This window comes from Anomaloglossus baeobatrachus, chromosome 4, assembly GCF_048569485.1.
Source record: "Anomaloglossus baeobatrachus isolate aAnoBae1 chromosome 4, aAnoBae1.hap1, whole genome shotgun sequence".
NCBI classification, from domain to species: domain Eukaryota; kingdom Metazoa; phylum Chordata; class Amphibia; order Anura; family Aromobatidae; genus Anomaloglossus; species Anomaloglossus baeobatrachus.
In genome coordinates this window covers 88596213-88611475 of record NC_134356.1, presented here as the reverse complement: position 1 = coordinate 88611475, position 15263 = coordinate 88596213, and the positions used below count along the sequence as shown (strand labels likewise).

Below are 15263 nucleotides of genomic sequence, written 5' to 3'. Positions count from 1 at the left end.
GTCTTTAGCAGTGGTTTCCTAGCAGCTATTTTACCATGAAGGCCTGCTGCACAGTCTCCTCTTAACAGTTGTTCTAGAGATGTGTCTGCTGCTAGAACTCTGTGTGTCATTGACCTGGTCTCTAATTTGAGCTGCTGTTAACCTGCGATTTCTGAGGCTGGTGACTTGGATAAACTTGTCCTCCACAGCAGAGGTGACTCTTGGTCTTCCTTTCGTCCTCATGACAGTTTCTTTGTAGCATTTGATGGTTTTTGCCACTGCACTTGGGGACACTTTCAAAGTTTTCCCAATTTTTCGGACTGACTGACCTTCATTTCTTAAAGTAATGATAGCCACTCGTTTTTCTTTGCTTAGAATTTGTATTATGGCAAGAAAAAAGCAGCTAACAGTCTATTCAGTAGGACTATCAGCTGTGTATCCACCAGACTTCTGCACAACACAACTGATGGTCCCAACCCCATTTATAAGGCAAGAAATACCACTTATTAAACCTGACAGGGCACACCAGTGAAAAGCAAACCATTTGCGGTGACTACCTCTTGAAGCTCATCAAGAGAATGCCAAGAGTGTGCAAAGCAGTAATCAAAGCAAAAGGTGGCTACTTTGAAGAACCTAGACTGTAAGGCTATGTGCCCACGCTGCGTCAAATGCGCGGATTTTGCCGCAGATTTCTCGCGGAAAAGCCGCGGATTTTCCAGAAATCTGCAGCACAGCCATTTCTATGGCATTTGGGAAATGCTGTGCCCACACTGCGGATTTTTCCGCAGTGGAAATCATGTGGATTTTCGTGCGGAAAAATCTGCAGCATGTCAATTATTGTTGTGGATTTCTCCGCAGGGTCCCATATACTTACCTGCCTTGATAGAGACCCGAGTCACTTTCTCCATCCGGTGTAGCGGCAGCAGCACGGTGGATCCAGCCAGGTACAGGAAGGAAGAGGTGGGCGGGGCCTGCACAAGCTCCGGTCATGTGACAGCCAGAGCTAGTTCAGGTCCGCCCACCTCCAGCACAGTGAACCAGACGCTGCCTGACAGTGACCCGGCCGCCGGAAAGCGAGGTGCTGCATCATGGAGGTAAAGTATGAGCACCCCGATCACTGCAGCACTTGTTCTGCATTGAGGATGCAGTGCCGAAGCCATGGTACTGTATCCTCAATGCAGAATGCCCGCACCATATCCGCACGACATTCCGCTGTATATCCGCAGCATTGAAACAGAGAAAGTTCTATTGCAGATTTCGGGGAGCACCTGCGGAATGTCTTGCGGATATATCCGCAGGACAATGTCCCCGTGGGCACATAGCATAAGACATATTTTCAGTTGTTTCACACTTTTTTGTTAAGCATTTCATTCCACATGTGTTAATTCATAGTTTTGATGCCTTTGTCAATGTTGAAAAATACTAGTGGACTTTAACCCCACAGAGTCAGAATGCCAATTGACACCAGGTCATAATACAACTTCTTTATCTTTAACACTTTGCTCACCAGAATGCTGCGTACATTATACATGGTACATATACAGTCTTCAATTCCTAAATTGCAAGAATATTTTATATTACAATGCTCAATAGACATGAGACGGAACCAGAAACTAGGCTTTGTTTGCACTGTGTATTTGCCTTACATATTTGCATAGAGGAGCGCTCACAATTGAATACTGTAAGGTATCTATACATTTCCCACGCACCAAGCCTTATCCAAGTTAATGTACTTTTATCATATTTTCACCAAACTGAATGACATACCCTGGTAGATCATAGGATCGCCTGTATGTTGGAAGACCTGCATTGAAATCAGTGAGCAGATCTACAGTATATTGAGTAGCTGCATATTTTTTTTGCTGAACACTTGAAATATACATCTGATACAAAAATACCCCAAATGCAGCCTGTATCCTTAGGATAGACCATGAATGCCTGATTCATGGCGCCCGGCGATCAGCTGTTCCCGGTTCCTCTGACTATTGGAACTACTCATTTGTGGAGCTGCACAGCTCTATTGATGGAACAGTGACCATGGCCGGGTACTGCACATCGGCACCGTATTGATTCAAATATGGAGAGGATGGCCCCATTCTGTGGATCATGCAGTGCAGCTCCGTAACAGAGTAGCTCCGGCTGGCCGGCGGCAGCATCGCACAAAGCTGATTGGTGGAGGTGCCAGGGGTCACAACCCCACCGATCAGACATTGATGACTTATCCCCTACCAGACTTACCCAGATCAGTGAAATCAAAGTAAGGCTGGATGAGTCGTAAAACTGTACTAGATGGGTAGAATGAGATGGCTAAAATATTAAAACGCAGGCCCGATGACCAAGGCTTACTCTGTAGCTTAATACTATTTTGAGGTGTTTATCAATATAAGAAAGCACAAACTAGTCCTTCCTGATTGCAAAGAGAGCACAACCCACACCATGTGTCAGATAACAACAGCTCTATGTGTTTCCTGCTAAAATTGGATTTCAGGTTTAGAAAAATCTGTGTGATTGCCAGGAATAGGTAAGGAAGGTACTACTGGGGTGTGAGAAACGTGTGACATCTCATGACTCGTCTCATACCAAATCACTGCCATACTAGACACAAAGCTCTAGTATGGCAGTAGTAAAGGAGTACTTAATACTCGATTCATGCTGCTAAAACTCTGGGCACCATGAATCAAATCCAGACTGTTCAACTGCAGCCAGGTAGGAGTGTTTCAGGACCTATTTGAGAAGTCTTCTCCCTGCTCCGCCCTAGGTGATTGACAGGTCTCACTCTACGTGCGCATGGGTTACACTCTCCTTCTCTATGTACGCACGGGTTACACTCTCCCCCTCTACGTACGCACGCGTCTCCTCCTGTACGTACGCACGGGTTACACCCTTCCCCTCTACGTACGCACGCGTCTCCTCCTCTACGTACGCACAGGTTACACCCTCCCACTATACGTACGCACGCGTCTCCTCCTCTATGTACGCATGGGTTACACTCTCCCCCCTCCACGTACGCACGCGTTTCACTCTCCCCCTCTACGTACGCACGGGTTACACTCTCGCCCTCTACGTACGCACGCGTCTCCTCCTCTACGTACGCACGGGTTACACTCTCCCCCTCTACGTACGCACGCGTCTCCTCCTCTACGTACGCACGGGTTACACTCTCCCCCTCTACGTACGCACGCGTCTCCTCCTCTACGTACGCATGGGTTACACTCTCCCCCTCTACGTACGCACGCGTCTCCTCTTCTACGTACGCACGGGTTACACTCTCCCCCTCTACTTACGCACGGGTTACACTCTCCCCCTCTACTTACGCACGCGTCTCCCCCTCTACTTACGCATGCATCTCCCCCTCTACTTAAGCACGCGTCTCCCCCTTAAATATGCATATGTTGGCATGATTGCAGCCAGATAGGAGTGTTGTACAGTAAAACCTATTTGAGAAGCCTGCTCTCTGCACCGCTCTAGGTGATTGACAGGTCTCTATCTGTGTACGCACGGGTCTCCCTCTCCATTCAGAAAGGGTGTTTTTGTTGCATTTTCTCTGCATCAAAACCTGATCTCGACAGTACAAAAAGCTACATGTTTTGCTGCATTTTTGGTGTCATTTGTCTACGGTACATGTTTAAATAAAGTTAGTTTCAATCACCAAAAACGCAGAAAACACAGGTGCATTTTTTTTCTCATTGCTTTCAGTGGTGAACAAAGCAGCAAAAACACTAAAAGAATTGACACGCTGCTACTTTTAAAAATGCAGCAGTTTTCCATTTCAGTAAGGAAATAAAGCAAGTGGGTGTGTGTGCATGAGATTTCTTGAATCTCATAGGTTTGGCTGGTCCTGTAAAAAGCTGCTTTTTTTTAAGCATATATTTGCATAGAACCAATGATAAAAAAAATGCAAAAAAAAATGCTCTGTGTGATAGTAGCCTATTTGAGAGAAAAGGCAGTTCATGGAAAATGGGAGCAAAAACAGAAGTGTTGCATGTATATGTTAGTTCAGTACAGGCTGTTGGGATTCAAGAGGTTAAACTCGCTAGCCCAGTCAATGCCTTTAAATACCTGTTGCCAAGTTTACAGCTTCATAAACACATAAACTACAGTATTCTCTATACTTGACAATACAAATCTGAATGGGCAAAAGTTCTAGGGACAAGTAGAAAATGTATCATTAGCTTTAAAGGAGGAATTACTAGCTAAAATGTCCTTTAGAAAATGTATTTTTACACCCTAAGTAGTTATGTCATTTGCTTTATTATGAAAACCCTATATTAATCTTTAGCTAATTCCTAATTGTCATTTTTTACTTCACGTGATGTTTCGTTCAAGGCATCTTCAGGAAGCTGGAGCTGCACTCACTTCCCTCCAGCGTCCGGGGATGGCACTGAGGTCACTTAACATAGTTTCTATAATCACTGCCCTCTGAGGATGTCCTAAATCCAGGGCAGGTAGAAGCTGTGAGAGAAGTCACTGCTATGACTCTGCTTCTGTCCTCCCACGATGTCACCAGGGGGCGGTGATAGAAGCAGGATGAGGGACACCAGTGCCGTCACTTGATGACTGTTCGTATGAGGGTGGAGATAGAAGATGTGGGGCGGCAGAGGTGTCACCCTGCTTCTATCATGCTGTGGTCATTGGGGACAAACTGTCAATCAAAGAAGAGGGGGGTGGGAAGTGAAGACAGAGGGAAAACAGGCAAGTAGGAAGTTGCAAATAAAGGAGACTATCAGCAAGTATGACTGTTCAAACTATGTACAGGTGCTCGGTGCATCATGGCGGGGCTAATCATATAAATAGACTTTGCTACATGCATGGTTTCCCTTTATTTTCATAAAAAAAAAAGAGTGGAAACCATCAGGAGGGAAGGTGTAGTTACATGATTAGCCCCGCCATGATGCACAAGTCCCTGTGCTTGGTTTGAATAGTCATTCGCTACATGCGCACGCTGCTTCTTTTTCGTGTTCACAAACTGCAGCCAAAACTGCAGCCAAAACTGCACCTTGTCAGAGAGCCTGGAAATGTCACAAAAAATGTAGGTGCTTTTTTGTTGCATTTTTGCTGCTTTTTTGGTGCATTTTTGGCTGCAGTTTTGTCAACAATTGTTTCATGTACTTTTCAGTTCAAACAAGCCCATAAAGCTTGTTGAATTGAAAAAAAAAAAAATTAGAAATAAATAATTAAAAAAAACTGGCGTGCGGTCCCCCCCAATTTTAATGCCAGCCAGATAAAGCCATACGGCTGAAGGCTGGTATTCTCAGGATGGGGAGCTCCACGTTATGGGGAGCCCCCCAGCCTAACAATATCAGTCAGCAGCCGCCCAGAATTGCCGCATCCATTAGATGCGGCTGTTCTGGGACAGTACCCGGCTCTTCCCAATTTGCCCTTGTGCGTTGGCAAATCGGGGTAATAAGGAGTTATTGGCAGCCCATAGCTGCCAATAAGTCCTAGATTAATCATGTCAGGCGTCTCCCCGAGATACCTTCCATGATTAATCTGTAAGTTACAGTAAATAAACACCCACCTGAAAAAATCCTTTATTAAAAATAAAAAACACTAACAAATTCCCTCGTTCTCCCATTTAATAAGCCCGACAAAGCCCTCCATGTCCGGCGTAATCCAGGATGGTCCAGCGTCGCTTCCAGCTCTGCTGCATGGAGGTGACCGGAGCAGCAGCAGACACCGCCGCTCCGGTCAGCTCCACGCAGCAACTGAAGACAGCCGCGCGATCAGCTGAGCTGTCACTGAGGTTACCCGCGGTCACCGCTGAATCCAGCGGTGGCCGCGAGTAACCTCAGTGACAGCTCAGCTGATCGCGCTACTGCGTGGAGCTGACAGGAGCGTAGAGGACGGGACTATCAGCGGCGGCGGTGGCAGTGAGAGGGGTCCATCATCTCCCCTGTGCGTGCACGCTGGGGACAGCGGTACTTCGGGGAACACGTGAAGGACGGGACTATCAGCGGCGACGGCAGCGAGAGGGAAAAATCAATGTTTTCAGCTGCCAATGTCCATCCCCCTCTCGCTGCCGCCGCCGCTAATAGTCCCGTCCTCCACGTGTTCCCCGAAGTACCACTGTCCCCAGCGTGCACGCATAGGGGAGATGATGTGGAGGACGGGACTATCAGCGGCAGGTAAGGCAGGTAAAATGCACCACTTTTGATTAGCATGCATTTTTCCTGCGTTTTTGATGCCCTCATTGATTTCAATGGGTGACAAATGTTGACAAAAACGCAGGAAGAATGAACATGCTGCATTTTTGTTGTCACAAACTTTTGACAAAAAAAACGCTGACAAATAAACTGCAATGTGCGCATGACAAATCTGACTTCTCATAGACTTTGCTGGGAAGTCAGATGTCAGAAAGTTCTGCTGACAAAACTGCAGCCAAAAAAGCAGCAAAAAAAAGCAGCGTGCGCATGTAGCCTAATACAGTGTTGATACTCTTTCTAAACTTCTTGAAACGCTTCTACAACATGCAACTGACCAGTCAGGGTGTAGTCGGACTGACACTTCTTGTGTTCTTGGTTTAGTCTGAGTGACACTTATTGTAACATACACAAAAGGTGACTGATCCTGGAGAAGTTTGACTAAGACTTCTTAGGCTATGTGCACACAGTGCGTGTTTCGTGGCGTTTTTGCGTGTTTTTTGGGCGCGTTTTTGTGCATTTTGGGGCTTAAAACTGCATGACTTTGCTTCCCCAGCAAAATCTATGAGTTTTCATTTTTGCTGTCCGCACACAACTTTTTTTTTTAAGCTGCGTTTTTGAGCTTTAAAAAAAAAAAAAAAGAAAAAAAAAATATGGACATGTCAATTCTTTCCTGCGTTTTTATGTGTTTTCCACCCATGCAATGCATTGGAAAAACGCAGCAAAACGTAGAAATCAAAAACGCAGCTATAAAACGCACCAAAACACGGTGCGTTTTTTCCGCGTTTTTGCTGCGGGTGCGTTTTTATGCGTTTTTAATGGCCAAAAACGCACAAACGCAGCGTCAAAAAAACGCTCAGTGCGCACATAGCCTTAGGGCCGCTTTACACGCTGCGACATTGCCAGCATTTGCAGGCGATGTTGAGCATGATAGCACCCGCCCCCGCCGTACGGCCGATATGTGGTGATCGCTGCCGTAGCGAACATTATCGCTACGGCAGCGTCACACGCACATACCTGTTCAGCGACGTCGCTGTGACCACCGAACAATCCCTCCCTCAAGGGGGAGGTGCGTTCGACGTCACCGCGGCGTCACTAAGCAGCCGGCCAATAGAAGCGGAGGGGGGGGAGATGAGCAGGACGTAACATCCCAACCACCTTCTTCCTTCCTCATTGCGGGCAGGACGCAGCTAAGGTGAGGTTCCTCGTTCCTGCGGTGTCACACTGAGCGATGTGTGCTTCCACAGGAACGACGAACAACATCGTACCTGAAGCAGCAACGATAACTGGGAATGGACCCCCATGTCACCGATGAGTGATTTTGAACATTTTTGCAACGATTCAAAATCGCTCATAGGTGTCACACGCAACGACAATGCTAACACGGACGGATGTGCGTCACAAATTCCGTAACCCCAACGACATCGCTTTAGCAATGTCATAGCGTGTAAAGCGGCCCTTAGAGTACTTTCACACTTGCGTTGTGCGGCACCCGTCACAATGCACTGTGTGACGCATGTGACTGATGTGTTGTAAATAGAGAGAGAGCCCCCATCATCACCGCACACCCCCTGGCACTACAGCCCCCATCATCACCGCACACCCCCTGGCACTACAGCCCCCATCATCACCGCACACCCCCCGGCACTACAGCCCCCATCATCACCGCACACACCCCGGCACTACAGCCCCCATCATCACCGCACACACCCCGGCACTACAGTCCCATCATCACCGCACACACCCCGGCACTACAGCCCCCATCATCACCGCACACCCCCTGGCACTACAGCCCCCATCATCACCGCACACCCCCCGGCACTACAGCCCCCATCATCACCGCACACCCCCCGGCACTACAGCCCCCATCATCACCGCACACACCCCGGCACTACAGCCCCCATCATCACCGCACACACCCCGGCACTACAGCCTCCATCATCACCGCACACCCCCCGACACTACAGCCCCCATCATCACCGCACACCCCCCGGCACTACCGCCCCCATCATCACCGCACACACCCCGGCACTACCGCCCCCATCATCACCGCACACACCCCGGCACTACAGCCCCCATCATCACCGCACACACCCCGACACTACAGCCCCCATCATCACCGCACACACCCCGGCACTACAGCCCCCATCATCACCGCACACACCCCGGCACTACAGCCCCCATCATCACCGCACACACCCCGACACTACAGCCCCCATCATCAGCGCACACACCCCGGCACTACAGCCCCCATCATCAGCGCACGCACACCGGCACTACCGCCCCCATCATCAGCGCACGCACACCGGCACTACCGCCCCCATCATCACCGCACACACGCAGGCACTACCTGAGTGACGTCTCCGCTGACAGCGCAACTCACTTCAGTTGCTGCGTGGAGCTCACAGCGAGCGGCGGTGCTCTACGGCCGCTCCTGTCAGCTTCAAGTAGCAGAGCTGGATGCATCGTGTTACCTCGTGTGGATTACGCTGGACCTGGAGGGGTATTTAGGGATTAATAAAGGGGTGAAAGAGGGTGTTTTTTGTCAATTCGGGATGAGCCAGGTAGAGTCCCAGGACTGTCGCTATTTTTGCTGAGGGTGCGTTTTTATGCGTTTTTAGTGGCCAAAAATGCACAAAAACAGTGTGCACATAGCCTTAGGGTACTTTCACACTTGCGTTGTGCGTCACAATGCACTGTGTGACGCATGTGATTGATGCGTTGTAAATAGAGAGAAAGACCCCATCATCATGTCACACACCATCACCACACGCACCGGCACTACCGCACCCATCATCATCGCACACATCGGCACTACCGCACCCATCATCATCGCACACACCGGCACTACCGCCCCCATCATCACCGCCCCATCACGGCACACACACAGGCACTATCGCACCCATCATCATCGCACACACCGACACTACCGCACCCATCATCACCGCACACACCGACACTATCGCCCCCATCATCACCGCACATATGCAGGCACTACCTCAGTGACGTCTCCGCTGACAGCGCGACTCACTTCAGTTGCTGCGTGGAGCTCACAGCGAGCGGCGGCGCTCTGCATCCACTCCTGTCAGCTTCATATAGCTGGATGCGTCGTGAAACCTCGTGTGGATTACGCCGGACCTCGAGGGGTATTTGGGGATTAATAAAGTGGTGAAAGAGGGTGTTTTTTATCTTTTAATTCAAATAAAGGATTTTTTGGTGTTTTTGTTTATTTACTTTCAGTATATATTAGTCATGGGGGGTGTCTCATAGACGCCTGCCATGATTAACCTAGGACTTAGTGGCAGCTATGGGCTGCCAATCACTCATTACCCCGATTGCCACCGCACCAGGGCAATTCGGGATGACCCGGGTAGAGTCCCGGGACTGTCGCATTTAATGGATGCAGCAATTCCGGGCGGCTGCTGGCTGATCTGATATTGTTAGGCTGGGAGGCTCCCCATCCTGAGAATACCAGCCTTCAGCCATGTGGCTTTATCCTGGCTAATATCAAAATTGGGGGGGGGGGGAAATCGCACGCCATTTTTTTAAAATTATTTATTTATTGTACTGAACGATATAGACCCGCCTACTCGCAGCTGTGATTGGTTGCAGTGACACAGCTGTCACTCAGCGTGGGGGGCGGGTCTGACTGCAACCAATCATAGGCACCGGTGGGTGGGGGAAGCAGTGAATACGAGATGGAATAATGAGCGGCCGGCATTTTCAAAAGCAGAAGAAGCCGCCAGAGCAGTGTGACAGACGGGCAGCGCCGTGCCGGTGATCGATGAGTATGAGAGAGGGAGGGAGAGACTGACCGACAGAGAGCGATAGAGACATAGAGAGAGACAGAGATCGACCAACAGACTAACCGACATAGACCGATCGACAGAGAGAGACCAACAGACAGACACAGAAGGAGAGAGTGTGCTTTTAAACGATTTCGAACGTTCTGCTGGGCATGCTCAGTAGAACGTGACGGAATCCTGCACTGGAATCCGTTGCCAAACCCATGGCGACGGAATCCAGCACCATAGACATTCATTATGCCTCTTAACGGATCCCGATGAAATCCTGCCGAGTGCGTTTTTTTACAGCAACAAAAATCGCTACATGCTGCGTTCCTTCCGCCCGACGGTCACTGACAAAACGACTGATGCGCCGTGGGGCGGATGCAACGCAAGACCATTCATGGCAATCCACCCTTAATAGAAGCCTATGAGGAATAAACGGATTCCTGCAACAGTTACCGTAATTCCTCAAGGCGCGGATTGCAACGGATGCGGCACAACGCAAGTGTGAAAGTAGCCTTATACTCCTACAACATGTGAGTGATCAGTCATGGTCTAGTATGACTGACACTTCTATCCTTTCTACAACATGTGAGTGATCAGTCATGGTCTAGTCGACTGTTTCCCAAACACCAGTCTTCACAGCAACCAACAGTTCATGTTTTCAGGATTTCCTTACCATTGAACAGGTGATGGAATCGTTCTCAAGACATCAGAAATTGTCACATTTTCTCTCCCCTGTGCAATAGGAAGGAAATCCTGAAAACACGATCAGTTGGGAGCTGTGGTGAGTGGAGTCTTGGAACAACTGGTGTAGCTGGGCTGACACTTCTATCCCTTTTACAGTCAGTAGAAAAGATAGAATGATCTTTCAGTCCTGGTGTAGTCCAAACGATACTTCTTGTACTCCTTGTAACCCTTCTTTGACATGTGACTGATGAGTCCTGGTTTAGTCTGAGTGACACTTCTATCCTTTATACAACATGCGAGTGATTAGTCTCAGTCCTGGTGTAGTCCGAGGGACATTTCTATCCTTTCTACAGCATGCAAGTGACCAGTCCTGCTGTAATCTGAGTGACACTCCTACTCTTTCTACAATAGGCCAGTGATCAGTCCTAGTGTAGCCTGAGTGACATTTCTTTCTAGAACATAAGTGATCAGTCCTGGTGTAATCTGAGTGACACTCCTATCCTTCCTTCAAATGGTGAGTGACCAAGCCTGGTATAATCTGAGTGACACTTCTTCCTTCAACAGGTGAGTGACCAGGTGTAGTCTGAGTGACACTTCCATCTTCTCTACAACAGGTGAGTGATTGAGTCCTGGTGTAGTGTGAGTGACACTCCTGTCCTTTCTACAACAGGTGAGTGACCAGTCCTGGTGTAGTGTGAGTGACACTCCTATCCTTTCTACAACAGGTGAGTGACCAGTCCTGGTGTAGTGTGAGTGACACTCCTATCCTTTCTACAACAGGTGAGTGACCAGTCCTGGTGTAGTGTGAGTGACACTCCTATCCTTTCTACAACAGGTGAGTGACCAGTCCTGGTGTAGTGTGAGTGACACTCCTGTCCTTTCTACAACAGGTGAGTGACCAGTCCTGGTGTAGTGTGAGTGACACTCCTGTCCTTTCTACATCAGGTGAGTGACCAGTCCTGGTGTAGTGTGAGTGACACTCCTATCCTTTCTACATCAGGTGAGTGACCAGTCCTGGTGTAGTGTGAGTGACACTCCTATCCTTTCTACATCAGGTGAGTGAGATCAGTCCTGGTGTAGTGTGAGTGACACTCCTATCCTTTCTACAACAGGTGAGTGACCAGTCCTGGTGTAGTGTGAGTGACACTCCTGTCCTTTCTACAACAGGTGAGTGACCAGTCCTGGTGTAGTGTGAGTGACACTCCTGTCCTTTCTACATCAGGTGAGTGACCAGTCCTGGTGTAGTGTGAGTGACACTCCTGTCCTTTCTACATCAGGTGAGTGACCAGTCCTGGTGTAGTGTGAGTGACACTCCTATCCTTTCTACATCAGGTGAGTGACCAGTTCTGGTGTAGTGTGAGTGACACTCCTGTCCTTTCTACATCAGGTGAGTGACCAGTCCTGGTGTAGTGTGAGTGACACTCCTGTCCTTTCTACATCAGGTGAGTGACCAGTCCTGGTGTAGTGTGAGTGACACTCCTATCCTTTCTACATCAGGTGAGTGACCAGTCCTGGTGTAGTGTGAGTGACACTCCTATCCTTTCTACATCAGGTGAGTGACCAGTCCTGGTGTAGTGTGAGTGACACTCCTGTCCTTTCTACATCAGGTAAGTGACCAGTCCTGGTGTAGTGTGAGTGACACTCCTATCCTTTCTACATCAGGTGAGTGACCAGTCCTGGTGTAGTGTGAGTGACACTCCTATCCTTTCTACATCAGGTGAGTGATCAGTCCTGGTGTAGTGTGAGTGACACTCCTATCCTTTCTACAACAGGTGAGTGACCAGTCCTGGTGTAGTGTGAGTGACACTCCTGTCCTTTCTATAACAGGTGAGTGATCAGTCCTGGTGTAGTGTGAGTGACACTCCTATCCTTTCTACATCAGGTGAGTGACCAGTCCTGGTGTAGTGTGAGTGACACTCCTATCCTTTCTACATCAGGTGAGTGACCAGTCCTGGTGTAGTGTGAGTGACACTCCTGTCCTTTCTACATCAGGTAAGTGACCAGTCCTGGTGTAGTGTGAGTGACACTCCTATCCTTTCTACAACAGGTGAGTGACCAGTCCTGGTGTAGTGTGAGTGACACTCCTATCCTTTCTACATCAGGTGAGTGACCAGTCCTGGTGTAGTGTGAGTGACACTCCTATCCTTTCTACAACACGTGAGTGATCAGTCCTGGTGTAGTGTGAGTGACACTCCTATCCTTTCTACAACACGTGAGTGATCAGTCCTGGTGTAGTGTGAGTGACACTCCTATCCTTTCTACAACAGGTGAGTGACCAGTCCTGGTGTAGTGTGAGTGACACTCCTATCCTTTCTACAACACGTGAGTGATCAGTCCTGGTGTAGTGTGAGTGACACTCCTGTCCTTTCTACATCAGGTAAGTGACCAGTCCTGGTGTAGTGTGAGTGACACTCCTATCCTTTCTACAACAGGTGAGTGACCAGTCCTGGTGTAGTGTGAGTGACACTCCTATCCTTTCTACATCAGGTGAGTGACCAGTCCTGGTGTAGTGTGTGTGACACTCCTATCCTTTCTACAACAGGTGAGTGACCAGTCCTGGTGTAGTGTGTGTGACACTCCTATCCTTTCTACAACAGGTGAGTGACCAGTCCTGGTGTAGTGTGAGTGACACTCCTATCCTTTCTACATCAGGTGAGTGATCAGTCCTGGTGTAGTGTGTGTGAGTGACACTCCTGTCCTTTCTACAACAGGTGAGTGATCAGTCCTGGTGTAGTGTGAGTGACACTCCTGTCCTTTCTACATCAGGTGAGTGACCAGTCCTGGTGTAGTGTGAGTGACACTCCTGTCCTTTCTACAGCACGTGAGTGATCAGTCCTGGTGTAGTGTGAGTGACACTCCTGTCCTTTCTACAACAGGTGAGTGACCAGTCCTGGTGTAGTGTGAGTGACACTCCTATCCTTTCTACATCAGGTGAGTGACCAGTCCTGGTGTAGTGTGAGTGACACTCCTATCCTTTCTACAACACGTGAGTGATCAGTCCTGGTGTAGTGTGAGTGACACTCCTATCCTTTCTACAACACGTGAGTGATCAGTCCTGGTGTAGTGTGAGTGACACTCCTATCCTTTCTACAACAGGTGAGTGACCAGTCCTGGTGTAGTGTGAGTGACACTCCTATCCTTTCTACAACACGTGAGTGATCAGTCCTGGTGTAGTGTGAGTGACACTCCTGTCCTTTCTACATCAGGTAAGTGACCAGTCCTGGTGTAGTGTGAGTGACACTCCTATCCTTTCTACAACAGGTGAGTGACCAGTCCTGGTGTAGTGTGAGTGACACTCCTATCCTTTCTACATCAGGTGAGTGACCAGTCCTGGTGTAGTGTGTGTGACACTCCTATCCTTTCTACAACAGGTGAGTGACCAGTCCTGGTGTAGTGTGAGTGACACTCCTATCCTTTCTACATCAGGTGAGTGATCAGTCCTGGTGTAGTGTGTGTGAGTGACACTCCTGTCCTTTCTACAACAGGTGAGTGATCAGTCCTGGTGTAGTGTGAGTGACACTCCTGTCCTTTCTACATCAGGTGAGTGACCAGTCCTGGTGTAGTGTGAGTGACACTCCTGTCCTTTCTACAGCACGTGAGTGATCAGTCCTGGTGTAGTGTGAGTGACACTCCTGTCCTTTCTACAGCACGTGAGTGATCAGTCCTGGTGTAGTGTGAGTGACACTCCTGTCCTTTCTACAGCACGTGAGTGATCAGTCCTGGTGTAGTGTGAGTGACACTCCTGTCCTTTCTACAGCACGTGAGTGATCAGTCCTGGTGTAGTGTGAGTGACTGTAGTGAGTGCACCATTGTGAGCTCCACAGATAATCTAAGTATAAAGTCATGTGGAGAGAATAATCCCATACATATTAATGTCAGGTAATAGAGTGCAGTGAGCAGAAGTTTGCTGAGCGCAGCAGGTGCAGTCCCCGCTGCACAGGAAGGTGCAGACACCGGAGCCCTGCACGGCTCATACACATGCAGTAGGGGCGCGCCTATGACAGCTTGTGGCGGTCTGCACCCTCAGCCCCGGTCACATGTCAGTACTCACAGCTCCGGTGATCTGTCCGCCGTCTGAGCGCTCACTCCCGGTGTGAACTGGAAAGACTAGGCAGCGGCTGTCACCCACGCCCACAATGCACCGCGGCCCGGGCGTCATATCCCATCTTGTCCTGTACAGTGAGGCGGCGGCTGCTGACAGGAATGTTCCACGGTGAGGACTCGGTGTCGTCACTGCTCGCCTCTATTGGTGCAGCTACACGCGGTGCTATTGGCCGGCAACACGTCCAGCCTTGTATCCATGCACTGCCGGCCCCATGTGTGCGCTGCTGATGCCGGGGCCGGTAATGTGCGCGCAGTGTTATGCCCTACTCCCTGTATAATTGTGACCTGTAGGGGGCGAGTCACCAGTGCTTGCAGAGTGCAGGCTGCTATGTGTCCTGCTGATGGCGCCCCATCCTCCTGTACACGGATATAGCGGTCCCACAGGTGATAGTATGTCACTCTGGTCACCTGACCTCTGAGACTTCCACCGATCCCGAGAATACGGCTGAATGCCCCTATGGATTGGAGGCCGGACATGTCATGTGTGTTTCTATAGAGTGCATCCTCCCTACAGGCCAGCAGTACATTGGTTCTAGGTATGGATGGCGGCATGTTCCCCCTC

General features: G+C 49.3%; 1 protein-coding gene across 2 annotated transcripts in view; it reads right to left on the bottom strand.

The window, feature by feature from the left end:
* MACROH2A1 (macroH2A.1 histone) overlaps window positions 1-14974 on the bottom strand; it is a 120045-nt gene extending 105071 nt beyond the window's left edge. Inside the window, exon 1 of one of the 2 annotated variants that reach the window (XM_075344456.1) lies at window positions 14649-14974. The gene's annotated coding sequence lies outside the window, so the exon portion shown is untranslated. The remainder of the gene's footprint in view (window positions 1-14648) is intronic. The other variant, XM_075344457.1, reaches the window with a different exon arrangement.
* Between the last annotated feature and the right edge of the window lie 289 nt (window positions 14975-15263).